We start from the raw sequence: 15,617 nt of genomic DNA on the forward strand, positions 1-15,617 counted from the left end.
ATCTCATTGTGGTTTTGATTTGCATTTCTCTGATGGCCAGTGATGGTGAGCATTTTTTCATGTGTTTTTTGGCTGCATAAATGTCTTCTTTTGAGAAGTGTCTGTTCATGTCCTTCGCCCACTTTTTGATGGGGTTGTTTGTTTTTTTCTTGTAAATTTGTTGGAGTTCATTGTAGATTCTGGATATTAGCCCTTTGTCAGATGAGTAGGTTGCGAAAATTTTCTCCCATTTTGTAGGTTGCCTGTTCACTCTGATGGTAGTTTCTTTTGCTGTGCAGAAGCTCTTGAGTTTAATTAGATCCCATTTGTCAATTTTGGCTTTTGTTGCCATTGCTTTTGGTGTTTTAGACATGAAGTCCTTGCCCATGCCTATGTCCTGAATGGTAATGCCTAGGTTTTCTTCTAGGGTTTTTATGGTTTTAGGTCTAACATTTAAGTCTTTAATCCATCTTGAATTGATTTTTGTATAAGGTGTAAGGAAGGGATCCAGTTTCAGCCTTCTACATATGGCTAACCAGTTTTCCCAGCACCATTTATTAAATAGGGAATCCTTTCCCCATTTCTTGTTTTTGTCAGGTTTGTCAAAGATCAGATAGTTGTAGATATGTGGCATTATTTCTGACGGCTCTGTTCTGTTCCATTGATCTATATCTCTGTTTTGGTACCAGTACCATGCTGTTTTGGTTACTGTAGCCTTGTAGTATAGTTTGAAGTCAGGTAGTGTGATGCCTCCAGCTTTGTTCTTTTGGCTTAGGATTGACTTGGCGATGCGGGCTCTTTTTTGGTTCCATATGAACTTTAAAGTAGTTTTTTCCAATTCTTTGAAGAAAGTCATTGGTAGCTTGATGGGGATGGCATTGAATCTGTAAATTACCTTGGGAAGGATGGCCATTTTCATGATATTGATTCTTCCTACCCATGAGCATGGAATGTTCTTCCATTTGTTTGTATCCTCTTTTATTTCCTTGAGCAGTGGTTTGTAGTTCTCCTTGAAGAGGTCTTTCACATCCCTTGTAAGTTGGATTCCTAGGTATTTTATTCTCTTTGAAGCAATTGTGAATGGGAGTTCACTCATGATTTGGCTCTCTGTTTGTCTGTTATTGATGTATAAGAATGCTTGTGATTTTTGCACATTGATTTTGTATCCTGAGACTTTGCTGAAGTTGCTTATCAGCTTAAGGAGATTTTGGGCTGAGACAATGGGGTTTTCTAGATATACTATCATGTCATCTGCAAACAGGGACAATTTGACTTCCTCTTTTCCTAATTGAATACCCTTGATTTCCTTCTCCTGCCTAATTGCCCTGGCCAGAACTTCCAACACTATGTTGAATAGAAGTGGTGAGAGAGGGCATCCCTGTCTTGTGCCAGTTTTCAAAGGGAATGCTTCCAGTTTTTGGCCATTCAGTATGATATTGGCTGTGGGTTTGTCATAAATAGCTCTTATTATTTTGAGATATGTCCCATCAATTCCTAATTTATTGAGAGTTTTTAGCATGAAGGGTTGTTGAATTTTGTCAAAGGCCTTTTCTGCATCTATTGAGATAATCATGTGGTTTTTGTCTTTGGTTCTGTTTATATGCTGGATTACATTTATTGATTTGCGTATATTGAACCAGCCTTGCATCCCAGGGATGAAGCCCACTTGATCATGGTGGATAAGCTTTTTGATGTGCTGCTGGATTCTGTTTGCCAGTATTTTATTGAGGATTTTTGCATCAATGTTCATCAAGGATATTGGTCTAAAATTCTCTTTTTTTGTTGTGTCTCTGCCAGGCTTTGGTATCAGGATGATGCTGGCCTCATAAAATGAGTTAGGGAGGATTCCCTCTTTTTCTATTGATTGGAATAGTTTCAGAAGGAATGGTACCAGCTCCTCCTTGTACCTCTGGTAGAATTCGGCTGTGAATCCATCTGGACCTGGACTTTTTTTGGTTGGTAAGCTATTGATTATTGCCACAATTTCAGCTCCTGTTATTGGTCTATTCAGAGATTCAACTTCTTCCTGGTTTAGTCTTGGGAGGGTGTATGTGTTGAGGAATTTATCCATTTCTTCTAGATTTTCTAGTTTATTTGCATAGAGGTGTTTGTAATATTCTCTGATGGTAGTTTGTATTTCTGTGGGATCGGTGGTGATATCCCCTTTATCATTTTTTATTGCATCTATTTGATTCTTCTCTCTTTTTTTCTTTATTAATCTTGCTAGCGGTCTATCAATTTTGTTGATCCTTTCAAAAAACCAGCTCCTGGATTCATTTATTTTTTGAAGGGTTTTTTGTGTCTCTATTTCCTTCAGTTCTGCTCTGATTTTAGTTATTTCTTGCCTTCTGCTAGCTTTTGAATGTGTTTGCTCTTGCTTTTCTAGTTCTTTTAATTGTGATGTTAGGGTGTCAATTTTGGATCTTTCCTGCTTTCTCTTGTGGGCATTTAGTGCTATAAATTTCCCTCTACACACTGCTTTGAATGCATCCCAGAGATTCTGGTATGTTGTGTCTTGGTTCTCGTTGGTTTCAAAGAACATCTTTATTTCTGCCTTCATTTCGTTATGTACCCAGTAGTCATTCAGGAGCAGGTTGTTCAGTTTCCACGTAGTTGAGCGGTTTTGAGTGAGATTCTTAATCCTGAGTTCTAGCTTGATTGCACTGTGATCTGAGAGACAGTTTGTTATAATTTCTGTTCTTTTACATTTATTGAGGAGAGCTTTACTTCCAAGTATATGGTCAATTTTGGAATAGGTGTGGTGTGGTGCTGAAAAAAATGTATATTCTGTTGATTTGGGGTGGAGAGTTCTGTAGATGTCTATTAGGTCCGCTTGGTGCAGAGCTGAGTTCAATTCCTGGGTATCCTTGTTGACTTTCTGTCTCGTTGATCTGTCTAATGTTGATAGTGGGGTGTTAAAGTCTCCCATTATAAATGTGTGGGAGTCTAAGTCTCTTTGTAGGTCACTCAGGACTTGCTTTATGAATCTGGGTGCTCCTGTATTGGGTGCATATATATTTAGGATAGTTAGCTCTTCTTGTTGAATTAATCCCTTTACCATTATGTAATGGCCTTCTTTGTCTCTTTTGATCTTTGTTGGTTTAAAGTCTGTTTTATCAGAGACTAGGATTGCAACCCCTGCCTTTTTTTGTTTTCCATTTGCTTGGTAGATCTTCCTCCATCCTTTTATTTTGAGCCTATGTGTGTCTCTGCACGTGAGATGGGTTTCCTGAATACAGCACACTGATGGGTCTTGAGTCTTTATCCAGTTTGCCAGTCTGTGTCTTTTAATTGGAGCATTTAGTCCATTTACATTTAAAGTTAATATTGTTATGTGTGAATTTGATCCTGTCATTATGATGTTAGCTGGATATTTTGCTCGTTAGTTGATGCAGTCTCTTCCTAGTCTCGATGTTCTTTACATTTCGGTATGATTTTGCAGTGGCTGGTACCGGTTGTGCCTTTCCATGTTTAGCGCTTCCTTCAGGAGCTCTTTTAGGGCAGGCCTGGTGGTGACAAAATCTCTCAGCATTTGCTTGTCTGTAAAGTATTTTATTTCTCCTTCACTTATGAAGCTTAGTTTGGCAGGATATGAAATTCTGGGTTGAAAATTCTTTTCTTTAAGAATGTTGAATATTGGCCCCCACTCTCTTCTGGCTTGTAGGGTTTCTGCCGAGAGATCCGCTGTTAGTCTGATGGGCTTCCCTTTGATGGTAACCCGACCTTTCTCTCTGGCTGCCCTTAACATTTTTTCCTTCATTTCAACTTTGGTGAATCTGACAATTATGTGTCTTGGAGTTGCTCTTCTTGAGGAGTATCTTTGTGGCGTTCTCTGTATTTCCTGAATCTGAATGTTGGCCTGCCTTGCTAGATTGGGGAAGTTCTCCTGGATAATATCCTGCAGAGTGTTTTCCAACTTGGTTCCATTCTCCCCGTCACTTTCAGGTACACCAATCAGACGTAGATTTGGTCTTTTCACATAGTCCCACATTTCTTGGAGGCTTTGCTCGTTTCTTTTTATTCTTTTTTCTCTAAACTTCCCTTCTCGCTTCATTTCATTCATTTCATCTTCCAGGGCTGATACCCTTTCTTCCATTTGATCGCATCGGCTCCTGAGGCTTCTGCATTCTTCACGTAGTTCTCGAGCCTTGGTTTTCAGCTCCATCAGCTCCTTTAAGCACTTCTCTGTATTGGTTATTCTAGTTATACATTCTTCTAAATTTTTTTCAAAGTTTTCAACTTCTTTGCCTTTGGTTTGAATATCCTCCCGTAGCTCGGAGTAATTTGATCGTCTGAAGCCTTCTTCTCTCAGCTCGTCAAAGTCATTCTCCGTCCAGCTTTGTTCCGTTGCTGGTGAGGAACTGCGTTCCTTTGGAGGAGGAGAGGTACTCTGGTTTTTAGAGTTTCCAGTTTTTCTGCTCTGTTTTTTCCCCATCTTTGTGGTTTTATCTACTTTTGGTCTTTGATGATGGTGATGTACAGATGGGTTTTTGGTGTGGATGTCCTTTCTGTTAGTTTTCCTTCTAACAGACAGAACCCTCAGCTGCAGGTCTGTTGGAGTACCTGGCCGGCCGTGTGAGGTGTCAGTCTGCCCCTGCTGGGGGGTGCCTCCCAGTTAGGCTGCTCGGGGGTCAGGGGTCAGGGACCCACTTGAGGAGGCAGTCAGCCCGTTCTCAGATCTCCAGCTGCGTGCTGGGAGAACCACTGCTCTCCTCACAGCTGTCAGACAGGGACATTTAAGTCTGCAGAGGTTACTGCTGTCTTTTTGTTTGTCTGTGTCCTGCCCCCAGAGGTGGAGCCTACAGAGGCAGGCAGGCCTCCTTGAGCTGTGGTGGGCTCCACCCAGTTCAAGCTTCCAGGCTGCTTTGTTTACCTAAGCGAGCCTGGGAAATGGCGGGCGCCCCTCCCCCAGCCTCGCTGCCGACTTGCTGTTTGATCTCAGACTGCTGTGCTAGCAATCAGCGAGACTCCGTGGGCGTAGGACCCTCTGAGCCAGGTGCGGGCTATACTCTCCTGGGGGCACCGTTTCCTAAGCCCGTCGGAAAAGCACAGTATTTGGGTGGGAGTGGCCCGATTTTCCAGGTGCCGTCTGTCACCCCTGGAAGGGGAACTCCCTGACCCCTTGCGCTTCCCGAGTGAGGCAATGCCTCGCCCCTGCTTCGGCTGGCGCACGGTGCGCTCACCCACTGACCTGCGCCCACTGTCTGGCACTCCCTAGTGAGATGAACACGGTACCTCAGATGGAAATGCAGAAATCACCCGTCTTCTGCGTCGCTCGCGCTGGGAGCTGTAGACCGGAGCTGTTCCTATTCGGCCATCTTGGCTCCTCCCTCCGTCATACTTTTAAACATCATTTGAGTGTACTCCTTCTACGTACTTTTTTTTTTTAAGATGGGGTCTTACTGTGTTGCCCAGGCTGATCCCAATCTCCTGAGCTCAAGCGATCATCCCACCTCGGCCTCCCAATGTGGTGGGATTACAGGCGAGAGTCACTGTTCTACTTATGTTTTTTAAAAGCTACCTAAAAACAGCCTCAGGCAGTTTCCTTCAGGAGGTAGTCCAGACAGATCCACATGAGTATTGCCCCTGAAGACCTTCCAGTAGGACAAGATGTGAAGGTAGAAGACACTGATATTGATAATCCTGACCTTGTGTGGGCCCTAGGCTAATGTGTGTACTTATGTTTTCATTTCCAACAAAAAAGTTTAAAAAGTAAAAAAAAAAAAGGAAAACGAAAAAAAACGCCAGATGCAGTGGCACGCAACTCAGGAGGCTGAGGCCAGAGAATCACTTGAGCCCAGGAGTTGGAGGCCAGCCTAAGAAACATAGCGAGACTCTATCTCTAAAAAAAAAATTCATTTTTTAAATAGAAAAAAGCTTACAGAGTAAGGACTTAAAGAATAATATTTTTGTACACCTGTATAATGCGTTTGTATTTAAGTGTTGTTACAAGAGTCAAAAAACAACAAACATTTTAAAGTTTATAAAGTCAAAAGGTTACAATAAGCTGAAGTTAATTTACTATTGATCGAAGAAAAAAATTGGATGAATTTAGTGTAGCCTAACTGTACATTGTTCATAAAGTATACAGTAGGGCACAGTAATATCCTAGGCCTTCACATTCATTCACCACCCCTCATTCACTGACTCACCCAGAGCAACTTCCACTCCTGCAAGGTACTCTCGTGTTAAGTGCCCTATTATAGGTGTACCATGTTTATCTTTCATATCTGTTCTGTTCTGTGTTCCGTTCTGTTCTGCGTTCCATTCTGTTCTGTGTTCTATTGTGTTCTGTTCTGTTTTTAGACAAAGTGTCACTGTCGCCTAGGCTGGAGTGCAGTGGCGTGATCTCGGCTCACTGCAACCTCTGCCTCCTGGGTTCAATTCTCCTACTTCAGCCTCCCAAATAGCTGGGATTACAGGCGTCGGCCACCATACCAGGCTAATTTTTGAGTTTTTAGTAGAGACACAGTTTCACCATGTTAGCCAGGCAGGCCTCAAATTCCTGACCTCAAGTGATCTTCCTGCCTCAGCCTCCCAAAGTGCTGGGATTACAGGTGTGAGCAACCATGCCTGGCCTTTTTTTTTTTTGAGACGAAATCTCACTCTGTTGCCCAAGCTGGAGTGAAGTGGTATGATCTCAGCTCACTGCAACCTCCATGTCCCAGGTTCAAGTGATTCTCCTGCCTCAGCCTCATGAGTAGCTGGGACTACAGGCACACACCACTATGCCAGGCTAATTTCTGTATTTTTAGTAGAGATGAGGTTTCACTATGTTGGCCAGGCTGGTCTCGAACTCCTGACCTCGTGATCCACCCACCTCAGCCTCCCAAAGTGCTAGGATTACAAGCGTGAGCCACCATGCCTGGTTCCTGGCCCTTCTATACTGTATTTTTATTGTATCTTTTCTATGTTTAGATACACAAATATTCACCATTATGTTATAAATGCCTAGAGTATCAGTACAGTAATATGCTGTACAGGTTTGTAGCCTAGAAGCAATAGGCTATAGGCTATAGCCTACAAGTGTAGCATGCTACACCATCTAGGATCATGTAAGTACACTATATGATGCTCACACAATAAAGAAATTGCCCAATGATGCATTCCTCAGAATGTATCCCCCTAGTTAAATTACTTATGACTGTGTACATCTAACAAGAGAGTACCAAAGTGCATGCAGGAGAAATAAACCTGAAAGGAGAAATAAACAGATCCACAATCACAGGGAGTTCAACACTCCTCATTGATGCAATAATTCACAGAACAAGTAAACAGAAAATTATTAAAAATATGTAAGATCTGAAGAACATTATCAACCAACTTGACATAATTGTTATTTATAGAACACTGCATCCAACAACAGCAAGATAAACCATCTTTTCAAGCACACATAGAACATTCACCAAGATAAACCATATGCTGGACCGTAAAACAAGCCTGGAAATATTTTAAAGAATATAAATTGGCCGGGCGGGGTGGCTCACGCCTGTAATCCCAGTACTTTGGGAGGCCAAGGCAGGCGTAACACCTCAGGTCAAGAGTTCAAGACTAGCCTGGCCAACACGATGAAACCCCATCTCTACTAAAAATACAAAAATTAGCCAGGCATGGTTGTGGGCGCTTGTAATCCCAGCTACTCGGGAGGCTGAGACAGGAGAATTGCTTGAATCTGGGAGGTGGAGGTTGCAGTGAGTAATTTTTGTATTTTTAGCAGAGATGGGGAGTGCCACTGCACTCCAGCCTGGGTGACAAAGCGAGACTCTATCTCAAAAAAAAAAAAAAAAAGAATATAAATTATGCAGCATGTTCTCTGACTACAATGGAATTAAACTTGAAATCATTAACATAAAGATACTATACAAAATTTCTCCAGTATTTAGAAATTATAGTCTGCTAAATAACCCCTGACCAAAAAAGAAACTGCAAAAGAAATTAGACAATATTTTGAACTGAATGAAAAGAAGAAATCAATTTATGAGATGTGGCTAAAACAGTATTTAGAAGGAAATTCATAGCTTGAAGCACTTGTATTAGAAAATAAGAAAGTTCTAAAATCAATGACATAAATGTCCACCTCAAGATACTCGGGAAAAAAAAGCAGACTAAACCAAGGGGAAGTAGAGGAAAAAAATAATAAAATGCAGAAATCAATAAAATTTAAAATAAACAAGAAATAATAAATATCAGTATCTGTAGATTAAGGAAAAAGCAAAAGGCCAGAATTACCAACATGAGCAATGATAGAAGGCATATCACTACAGATCCTCTAGACATTAAAAAAAGAACAAAGGAATATTATAGGCTAGGCAAGTTGGCTCCCGCCTGCAATCCCAGCACTTTGGGAGGCCGAGGTGGGTAGATTACCTGAGGTCAAGAGTTCGAGACCAGCCTGACCAACACAGTGAAACCCCATCTCTACTAAAAATATAAAATTAGATGGACGTGGTGGCGCATTCCTATAATCCCAGCTACTTAGGAGGCTGTGGCAGGGGAATCACTTGAACCCGGGGTACGGGGGTTGCAGTGAGCCGAGATCACATCATTGCACTCCAGCCTGGGCCACAAGAGCGAAATTCTGTCTCAAAAAAAAAAGGGAAGGGAGGGGAGAGGAGGGGAGGGGAGGGGAGGGGAGGAAAGGGAAAGGGTAAGGGAAAGGGAAAGGGAAAGAGAAAGGGAAAGGGAAAGGGAAAGGGAAAGGGAAAACCTAACTAGTTCCTATATCTCTAAGGACTGCTAGCAACCACTAGAAATAGGAAGAGGCTGGGCACGGTGGCTCACACCTGTAATCTCAGCACTTTGGAAGGCCAAGGCGGGCAGATCACCTGAGATCAGGAGTTCGAGACCAGCCTGACCAACATGGAGAAACACTGTCTCTACTAAAAATACAATATTAGCCGGGCATGGTGGTGCATGCCTGTGATCCCAGCTACTTGGCAGGCTGAGGCAGGAGAATCGCTTGAATCCGGGAGGCACAGGTTGCGGTGAGCTGAGATCACGCCATCACACTCCAGCCTGGGCAACACGAGTGAAACTCTATCTCAAAAAAAAAAGAAAGAAAGAAAGAAAGAAACAGAGGAAGAGTCAAGGAGGGGTCTTCCCTAGAGCCTACAGTGGGAGCACAGCTCTCCTGACACACTGACCTCATATTTCTACTTTCCAGAACTGTCAGAAAATAAATTTAAGCTGTTAGAAACCACTCACTTTGCAGTAATTTACTATGGCAGCCCTAGGAAATTACTACACATATTGAATAGTATTTCGGATGTAGTGAAATTAAAAAAACATTAAATTTAATTTCACTTATCGCTACTTTTTTAGTGTAGGGGTACTATAAAATGTAAATTACATATTTGGTTTATATTATATTTCTAGAGGATAGCATTAATCTAGCCAGCGGCAACAGGCAGGAAAAAAAGGCATACAGATTGGAAATGAGTAAGTACGACTGGCTTTCTCTGCAAAAATGATTGTGTATAAAGAAAATCCTGGCTGGGTGCGATGGCTATGCCTGTAATCCCAGCACTTTGGGAGGTCGAGGTGGGCGGATCACAAAGTAAGGAGATCGTAACCATCCTGGCTAACACGTTGAAACCCTGTCTCTACTAAAAACACACACACAAAAAATTAGCCAGGCGTGGTGGCACAAGCCTGTGGTCCCAGCTACTCAGGAGACTGAGGTAGAAGAATCGCTTGAACCCGGGATGCGGAGGTTGCAGTGAGCTGAGATCGCGCCACTACACTCCAGCCTGGGTGATAGAGTGAGACTCTGCCTCAAAAACAAAAAACAAAAACAAAAACAAAAAAACAAAAACAAAATCCTAAATCTAAAAGCTGTCGGCCGGGTGCGGTGGCTCACGCCTGTAATCCCAGCACTCTGGGAGGCCAAGGTGGGCGGATCACCTGAGGTCAGGAGTTCAAGACCAGCCTGGCCATGGTGAAACCGCATCTCCACTAAAAATACAAAAAATTAGCCGGGCATGGTGGTGCGCGCCTGTAATCCCAGCTACTCAGGAAGCTGAGGCAGGAGAACCGCTTGAACCCAGGAGGTGGAGGTTGCAGTGAGCCGAGATCGCGCCATTACACTCCATCCCAGGCAACAAGAACAAAACTCCGTCTCAAAAAAAAAAAAAAAGTCAAATCGCCTATAATTGCCCAAATAATAAGAGGAACAAATGTGAAAAAGGAAGAAAAAGAAAGAAATTCTACAGATTAAAACAGCAAGATGCTGGAATAGATAGTAACTCATCTCCCTAACTAGACAGTGTGACTGGGGACCAGAAATGATCTTTTAGAAAAAGTAGCATGCAAATGGAATAGCATATATGCAAATGCTCTGAGGGAAAAAACTTGAAAGTAGACTGGTGTGGCAAGAAGATAAGGCTAAAGCGACATGGCCTGTGGGCCACAGGAAATGTTTGTATTACGTAACAGTTCTCAAGTCTATCCATTTTTTTCTATCCCTACCATGCTGTTCTCAATACATGCCTAGGTGCCTTCAAGATGTTCTGGATGATGAACCTGCGGCCTCACTCAAACTGCTCTCCCAATCCCTCCTTCCTAATGGAGCCAAAATATTTAACAGCTTAAATCTTCCAATGGCCCCCTGTTTTCTACAATATAGTCTTAATTTCTTACTTGACTGTAAGACCCTTCATGACACAGCCTCTACTTACTCTCCAGCTTCATACCCACTCCCTCTAAATTACTTGCATATTAATAAACTTCATCACATTTTTTCATTACTTCATGCCTTTTTACAGCAAGTTGTGTTTTTAATCAGATGTCTTACTCTATGTAAACCTTCTCTAATCCACACTACACAAGCGTTTCCCTCTGCTCCTGCAGCATATTTTGCTCTATTCTATATTTGTTGTGTTATAGTTACGGTGCTTATTTATAGGGCTGTTTAACCTATTAGACCTTACTAGTCACCTTTTTATATTATTATTCGTATTATTCCTAGCAGATAAAAAAGGACCTCTTTAATAGATCCTCTTTCCATAATTTAAAAAAGATTTATAACATTTATGCTTTTAGGATCTAAGAATCCCTAAATTAAGAGATAATTGAACTCTACATACACAATAAAAAACTAGATTATCAGATGGGAATATCTCCTGGCTAATAAAATTAAAAAAAAAAAGAAATAAAAACATATCAAAGAAAAAACTCGATTCGAGAACAACCTTTAAATATTACAAAAACAAATTAAAATATTACAAAGATATATAAGATGACTCTTCTGGCCAGGCGCAGTGGCTCACACGTGTAATCCCAGCACTTTGGGAGGCCGAGGCGGGCGGATCACGAGGTCAGAAGATCAAGACCACGGTGAAACCCCATCTCTACTAAAAATACGAAAAATTAGCCAGGCGTGGTGGTGGGCACCTGTAGTCCCACCTACTTGGGAGGCTGAGGCAGGAAAATGGCATGAACCTGGATGAACCCGGGAAGAGTAGATTGCAGTGAGCTGAGATCACGCCACCGCACTCCAGCCTGGGTGACAGAGGGAGACTCCATCTCCAAAAAAAAAAAAAAAAAAAAAAAAAAAAAGATGACTCTTCTGTAAACCAACAGATAATAAATCTGGATTGGTAGATAATTAGGTTTGATTGAAACAAAGAACACTTCAAAACATTTAAGCCCCACAAGAATTACATTACTTCTTATATCATAAGTTAATGTACACAAACTAGTAGCACATCATTAACAGAATTATGAATTTATATTTTGATTTTCACTCAATGAATTCAAGTGATACATGCACATCTACAGCCTTTCACCTTGTTTCAATTCAGTTCTCAATTAAATACTATATTGTAGCAGCCCTAATGATCCACTGCAAAGAAAGTAATTCAAAGAAAGTTGACTTTCGGCCAGGCATGGTGGCTCACGCCTGTAATCCCAGCACTTTGGGAGGCCGAGGCGGATGGATCACCTGAGGTCAGGAGTTCAAGACCAGCCTGGCCAACATGGCAAAACCCCGTCTCTACTAAAAATACAAAAATTAGCTGGGTGTGGTGGCAGGCGTCTGTAATCCCAGCTACTCGGGACCCTGAGGCAGGGAGAATTGCTTCAACCTGGGAGGCGGAGGTTGCAGTGAGCTGAGATCACGCCACTGCATCATTCCAGCCTGGGTGACAAGAGCAAGACTCATCTCAAAAAAAAACAAAAGAAAGTTGACTTTCCCAAAATTTCAAAAAGTAATTTGGCATAGACCCATGGACCATCATATTAGCAAAACAATTTCATTATAGCATTATTTTAAGAGTAAAGAAGTATGGGCCAGACACAGTGGCTCACGCCTGTAATCATAGCACTTTGGGAGGCTGAGATGGGCGGATCGCTTGAATTTAAGAGTTCAAGACCAGCCTGGGCAATACGGCAAAACCCTGTCTACAAAAAATACAAAAAGTTAGCGAAGTGTGGTGATGCACACACATGCGCGCGCACCTATAGTCCCAGCTATTAGGGGGCTAAGGCAGGAGGATTACTTGAACCCAGGAGGTAGAGGCTGCAGTGAGCTGAGATGCACTGCACTCTAGCCTAGGTGACAAAGTGAGACCCTGTTAAAAAAAAAAAAAAAAAAAACGGTCAGGTGCGGTGGCTCACACCTATAATCCCAGCATGTTGGGAGGCCGAGGTGGATGGATAACGAGGTCAGGAGATCAAGACCATCCTGGCTAACACGGTGAAACCCCGTTTCTACTAAAAATAAAAAAATTTAGCCAGGTGTGGTGGCACGCACCTGTAGTCCCAGCTACTCAGTAGGGTGAGACAGGAGAATCGCTTGAACCTGGGAGGCAGAGGTTGCAGTGAGCCAAGATGGCACCACTGCACTCCAGCTTGGGCAACAGAGCGAGACTCAGTCTCAAAAAAATAAATAAATAAAAATAACAATCAGAGTAAAAAAGTGGAATTACTAAAATGTTAAGATATGGAAATGGTTAAATAAACTGAGGCAGTAAATAAAACTTTGGACTATTAAAAGCCATAAAATAACAGTAATATACAGCAACAGGGAAAGCATGTTAAATTAAAAGACAATTGTATTAACATTAATCACAGAATTATACACAAGCACAGACAGGATTAGAATATTATACTACTACATTACAGAAGTATAACAGGATTAGAGTACAGAAAAATATAAGTGTTAGATAGGGGAGACTAATTTAAATTTTTTCTTTTGAATTTCTTTTAATCACGTTACATTTTTTCCAATAAAAAGTTTTCAAAGGCTGGGTGTGGTGGCTCACACCTGTAATCCCAGCACTTTCAGAGGCCTACGCAGGTGATCACCTGACATCAGGCCACCTGGCCAACATAGCAAAACCCTTTCTCTACTAAAAATTCAAAAATTAGCCAGGCGTGGTAGCGGGCACCTGTAATCCCAACTATTCGGGAAGCTGAGGCAGGAGAATCGCTTGAATCTGGGAGGCAGAGGCAGGAGAATCGCTTCAATCTGGGAGGCAGAGGCTGCAGTGAGCCGAGATCACACCACTGCACTCCAGCTTGGGTGACGAAGCGAGACTACATCTCAAAAAAAAAAAAAAAGGTTTCAAATACCATATTAAGCTCTATTACATCCACATACTTAACATACGTAGAAAATGTTTTAAAGCTTTAAACTTCTTTCTGCAAAATATTAAGTTTTAAATTTCAAATAACAAAACTGCCTAATTTTGGAATATCCTACAATCTGATGCTAAAGACCTATTGTTTTACACCAGCTGTACTATGCAAAATCCCTTCCTCAAATTTTAGCTGATAAAAAGGAATTTCCCATTCCAACAAGGCATCCCTTTACTACGTCTATCTGTCAACCCGACAATCTATGGCACCAGTATAAAGAAAATTTAACATTTTAATTCAGTTATTATCAAAGCTTATTTGCCCTTGCTATTCAGCAAACATATTACATTGGAAATTCAAATTATGACAGAAATTCCGTTTTGCAAATCAAAAAAACAAATGAAACAACTTGCCACTGACTCAGCAACTTTCTTTTTTACTTTACAACCTGTACTTAAGGTGCAAGCTATATGACTGAAACCTAGCTTTCAATTTTTTTATTTTTATTTTTTTAAATCAGGCAGCCTCCAGAACCACAGTAGGCTCTAAGAGATTCCCCTAGCTTTCAAACTGAGCAGCAAAGCCAACGCAAAACCAGTATTTGTTTTGGCAGGAAGCTCCAGTGAAAATATGAGATGTTTTGGTCTTAACTGGCAGATACACAAAGAGCAAAGAAAGGTGCCTTATTGAGTTATTTATATTGTAAAATCCCTTGTGTATAGCTACAAATTCACTTTTATTGCAGATACTTAATATGTTTCTTTATAGAAAGTACCTCAACCAAATAATCTCCCAAATTTGGCACCAGGAATTGTTACAGCCTACACACCACTACAGTTCCTTGTAATTTAAAATATTTGCATTTTAAGAATAGTCTCCACACTCCAACTATGCTGCCAATTTCTTCAGCTAAAAGCTTAAGTTTATACTACAAAATACTGTATTTACTCTCGACAAAAGAATGCACTCATTTACAAAGCATACAGGAGTAAATTACTCCAATATGCAACTTCAAAATTTCTCCAATATACAACGACAACATTTCTAACATCATAGCTTTTCTATTACCCAAATCAGTAAGTCTAAATAGTAGTACTGCACACTGCACGAGGTACTATTGGCCAAAGTCAAGCCGCATATGATCAGTTCACTAAAACAGGTTATACAAAAGATCAGACCCCTAATCTCAATAAACTATTTTGCAAAATGGTCAACGGAGATACCAATGCGGAGGAAAGTGTGGATTGAGTGGCAGAAAATCCTTTGCCATTACTGAAAAAAAAAGAAGTCAAAGCAAGCCTATATGACAGGCAGATCATGTTGATGAATACAAATCTAAGTTCATTGCCGACTTCCCAGTCGCACAGCAAGACGGCAGTTTACCAACTCTTTAACAGTAACACAAAGAACAGGACAGAAAATACAGTTTCTTTTTTGCATGTTATGGCGATCAAGAATAAAGGATACCTTTAATGTTCAAAGATGAAAACTTCCTTCTGCAACTAATATTGCTCTTTATCGCGTGTACACAGAAAAATCATACAACGCTCTGCATTTCTGAAAGAGTAATACACACGATCACATCAAATCAAGTATTTATCCAGAACTTAGCGCCTTAGCATTAATGTTCTCCCCTCTCATTATACCCAGACCGGAAGGGAAAACCTATTCCTACGTAAATTAGGGCCTAGGAAGAACGCCTCAACACGGGTTTGCACACAATTAAGCAGGCTCAGTGGGTCAACTTCTCAGGCTACAACGCTTGACAGTATCTCGGAGGCACAAAGAGACAGCTTAGGGTTCACTACTGGAAATGACACTTTCCCTCAAATTCGCACAAGTACCCGCGGTAACTACCCTAAATTTTCCCGTGTGACATACATAAGGGGAGAAGGAGGCGGTACTATTTAAAAACTGGGTAATTCCTTATTAGTGCAGATAAAAGACAGTCTTCGAGAGGGAAAAGGTCTATCAAGCAGAAAAGGGGAGGAAAAAAAAAAGACATGACAGCATTCTTAAAACAGAAAAAGTTACAGCTCTTTTCAGGAGTCAGCCTTAGG

At 41.3% G+C, this 15,617-nt stretch overlaps 1 protein-coding gene across 3 annotated transcripts in view; it reads right to left on the reverse strand.

Moving 5' to 3' along the window:
- Positions 1–15,617, reverse strand: part of DENND4C (DENN domain containing 4C) — a 140,646-nt gene that overhangs the window by 123,954 nt on the left and 1,075 nt on the right. Inside the window, exon 2 of one of the 3 annotated variants that reach the window (XM_054502082.1) lies at positions 15,025–15,114. The exons of the other annotated variants lie outside the window; for them this stretch is intronic. The gene's annotated coding sequence lies outside the window, so the exon portion shown is untranslated. The remainder of the gene's footprint in view (positions 1–15,024; positions 15,115–15,617) is intronic. 3 annotated transcript variants of the gene reach the window in all.

Source organism: Pongo pygmaeus, chromosome 13, assembly GCF_028885625.2.
Source record: "Pongo pygmaeus isolate AG05252 chromosome 13, NHGRI_mPonPyg2-v2.0_pri, whole genome shotgun sequence".
Classification (NCBI taxonomy): Eukaryota; Metazoa; Chordata; class Mammalia; order Primates; family Hominidae; genus Pongo; species Pongo pygmaeus.